A 4,593-nucleotide genomic window follows, 5' to 3' on the forward strand; every position below is an offset into this window, starting at 1 on the left:
TACAATATTATTAAAAACAAGTTATTATCATAAGTGTCATCATTTGTATTACTACTATATTTAACATTAATTATATTTTTTTATGCGTTCCGCCTCTTTCACAACATCTTTGAACAGATATATTACAACTATACGTTCATTAGCATTATAAGTGTTCATGGTTCTTCGAAGGAATAGTTCCCATATGATCACAGAAATGAAGTATGGTAAGTGGAAGTTCGGATTCGGATGGGTGACTGCGCATGAGTGCATCATAACATTAGTTCTCGAATTCATAAAATAAATTTTATTATAATTTTGTCGTGTGTCCTCTGAAATATGATGCTAATCAATAATACTTATTTTCACAATAAAAATTTAATGAAACTTTAATGAATTTTCTCCATCACTCTCCATTACGCTATTAGTAACAATACTTGTCGAATTTACTTATTGTACTAGTAGTATATTATATTTTTATGCTGACTAGATCAATTCAAGATTTTATTTCCAAATTTTATTTCGAAAATTAATCGGAGCCAAAAATCCATCGAAATCAATAGAAATTTCGAAATTTCGACTTTTATTTTCGACATCGAAACGACGTCTTTTCGAAATTATTTCTGACTGGGTTATCAATTTAAATCCAAAACATCAGTGACGACAGAATTGCATAATAATGCAAAGTAATAAATCAATTACGTTTTCTCTCTTCATTTTCGTCTTTTCTCTTCTTCGTTTTCATACTTCGATGTTTCGAAGAAATCTGGATAAAATTAAACAAAGAGAAAAAATTATGTGCATAAATAAATACACACAAAACACACACAAAATCAATGACGAATCATAAAAAGGAAAATTAATAAAATAATTTATCTTGAATGCATAAATTAATAATCAAGGTATTATACTTCAGGGTAATATTATAATAGAAATCAAAATAGAAATTACAGTTATGACAAATAAAAGCAAATGACATATGCATACATGTGTTCAAATAAAATGCAAATATTAACATAAATTAACATAATTAATAATTAAGTCCAATAAACATTATTGGAATTATATTATTATATATTGGAGTACAAATTAGTTCGATCCGTTTTCCTAAAGATCCAGCTGTTGTGAATAATTCATAGCTGATTTTGGCAGTTTCAGAGAGGTTAAACATCTGCTAATAATGTTCAATTTATATCGCTTTGAGTTTCATACAAAAATCTTGATTTTTACTGTGTTTGAAATGTCGAATTTTGTATTAACCAAGCAGCGGGAGGTTTTGATTTTCTGCTTTAATTGGAAGAAAAATGCGGCTGAAGCCGAATGCTTGTCGAAGTTTATGGTATTGCTCCAACTGATAAATCATGTAGGGAATGGTTTAGACGTTTCAAGGATGGAGATTTCAGCGTTGAAGCTTCGCTCTGGAGAGCCAAAAAAATTCGAAGACAAAGAATTAAAGGCATTACTCGAAGAAGATCAGAGTCAAACGCAAGAGAAGCTTGCAGATCATCATTGGGGGTAACTCAACAAGCCGTTTCTGTACGATTGAGAGCCATGGAAACAATTCAAAAACAAGGAAATTCGGTGCTTTATAAACTAAAACCTAGGGACGTTAAAAGGCGATTTTTCACTTGCGAACAGCTGATTCAAAGACAACAGAGAAAAGGTTTTTTGCATCGGATTGTGACTGGAGATGAGAAGTGGATATTCTACGACAACCCCAAGAAGAAAAAAATACTTTCAGAAATACTTCTGGTAGCATGTGGAAGCGTCGGAAGAACGCTTCATCTTTTGAGGCTATCCAATCATCGATACAATTTTTGGGATCTTCATATGATGTGAAGTGCTGCTCAGACAGGCGTCATCGATCGGAACAAATGGTAGTCGGAAGGAGCAATGTCTGGAGAATACGGCGGGTGGGATAGAACTTCCCATTTGAGTGTTTCTAAGTAGGTTTTGACCGGCGCCGCAACATGTGGTCGAGCATTATCATGCAGGAGAATAATTTTGTCATGCCTGGAGTAGTAGTGGGCGCGTTTTTCCTTGAGTGCTCGGCTCAATCTTATCAATTGTGTTCGATAGAAAGCCCCAGTAATGGTCTCATTCGGTTTGAGCAACTCATAATACACGATATCAAGCTGATCCCACCAAATACACAACATGAATTTTTTTCCATGAATATTCGGCTTGGCTGTCGATGTTGAAGCATGGCCAGGTGGTCCCCATGATTTCCTCTTCTTTGGGTTATCGTAGTGGATCCATTTTTTATCACCAGTGACTATACGATGCAAAAAATCCTTTCGTTTATGCCTGGCAAGCAGCATTTCACATGTGAAAAATCGGCGTTCAACGTTTCTCGGCTTCAGTTCATATGGAACCCAATTCCCTTGCTTTTGAATCATTCCCAATGATTTCAAACGATATGAAATTGTTTGTTGAGTCACTCCTAATGTAAGCGCAAGTTCTTTTTGCGTTTGGCACGAATCTTCATCCAATAATGTTTCCAATTCCACGTCTTCGTATACTATACTTCGTATACTTTCGGCCTTCCGCTACGTTCTTTGTCTTCGACGTCAAATTCACCGTTCTTAAACTTTTGAAACCACTCACGACAACTTCTCTCACTTACGGCAGCATCACCATATGCTTCTACAAGCAATCTATGAGCCTCAGCTGCAGATTTCTTCAAATTAAAGCAGTAAATCAAAAGTTCCCGCAAATGACGCTTCGGCTCAAAACTCGACATTTTCGTACAAAAAAAAAAACATATGATGCTGATACAAAATCACTAATATTTCAAGGTGTTGCCGGATGTCTAATCTTATAATATGTCGTTTTACATCAAACAATTTTAACTATAGTTTATTAGTGGCGTCGTCTTTTGCAAACGGCGGAAACTTATTTGTACTCCCATTATTATGGTAAGCCCGATTAATTGTTGCCATCGATTTCAACATCAACACCACATTCATGGTTCGAAGATCATGCTCTGTATCTGGTGGGACCAAAGGGTCTTGTTTACTATGAGCTGCTGAAACCTGGCGATTCCATTACGAACGATCGGTATCGGCAACGATTGATTCGTTTGAGCCGTGCATTGCGAGAAAAACAGCTGGGATATGAGCAAAGACATGATAAAGTTATTCTTCTTCATGACAACGCTCGGTCTCATGTTGCTAAAGTCGTAAAAAACGCTCAAATGGGATGTTTTACTGCACCCGCCATATTCTCCGGACATTGCTCCTTCTGATTATTGGTTGTTCCGAAGGATGCAGCAAGTCACCGGTTTATTTCTTTCGCAGAAATCGAAAATTGACTTCAAATTGGATCGCCTCCAAAGACGAGTCATTTTTTCGAGATGGAATTCGAAAATTGCCTGAGAGATGGGAAAAAGTAGTAGGCAGTTATGGACAATACTTTAATTGATCTGTTCATTCATTTTGTTTTGAAATAAATGCATTTTTGAATACAAAAAAACGGACCGAACTAATTTGTACTCCTAATAATAAGCAAATATTAACACAACAAATTAATAATGCACAAATTTAAAATATAAACAAAAAATAATTTTAAATGAATAAACAAAAAATAATTAAAAATAATAAATGAACACAAAAATTGAAAATAATAAACTCTAATAATATTCTTTAGTTATTATGCATAACTATATATATATATAATAAAATATTTAACATTTAAGTGCATAGCCATACTTTTACTAGTAAAATTGGATCTGTTATTGCGGATTAGCACAGAAAACGTTTTCAAACGAAATATGTAACATTTTTTAATTATTATATTTTTGAAATTGTAACAATTTGGCAGCAAATACAGAAAATCTTGGAATCTCCCACATAAAAATTTTGCGGTATTGTCTTGAATTGAAAAAACTTCCAAATTTTGTTTAATTATTAATTACATGCTTTTAAAAAACTGAAACATTGAAGAATTGATATAAAATAATGTTTCTTCTGCGAAATATTTATTACGCGTAAATGCATCAAAGGTATGCGCTTGGTGTGTCTTTGACAGCAATACATTCATGGCATCAAAGTATACTTGGAATAATATACATCGTTTAATAATTTATTTATATTAAAAACTCAGAAAGTTCTTACTAACACCTCACATAACACCGAATTATCAGACGAAATCCAGTCTTGTCCAATCTTGTTCTGCGTTGTTAGCCCAAATTTTTCTTCTTTCTGAGTCTCGTGAAAAACAACACATAACCTATTTTGAGTAAAGTTTGTGCAGTAACCTACATACCCAGACATTGTAGTTCTAATTTGTCAAAAAACAAATAGATTAAGTTAATGACTATAAGTTAATGACTATACAAGAAATTCATATTTTTATTTCATTAAAAAAATATATAATTATATTGCACTCCACTTGCCACTCATCTCTCTCTCTCCTTCTTCTCAATTTAAATGATTCAATCCAAATCACACAATCCAAATAAAAGGTTTGGTCGGACATATGCCTCGTTTCATTTCGGATGTTTTATGTTACCTCCATTATTTGAAAAGCGTTTTTATATAAAATAAATGCGTTTTTAATAAATAAATATGAAATTCATATTATAACTTTATATTACATTATATTATATTTTAT

The sequence above is a fragment of the Atta colombica genome, unplaced genomic scaffold (assembly GCF_001594045.1).
Source record: "Atta colombica isolate Treedump-2 unplaced genomic scaffold, Acol1.0 scaffold44, whole genome shotgun sequence".
NCBI lineage: Eukaryota > Metazoa > Arthropoda > Insecta > Hymenoptera > Formicidae > Atta > Atta colombica.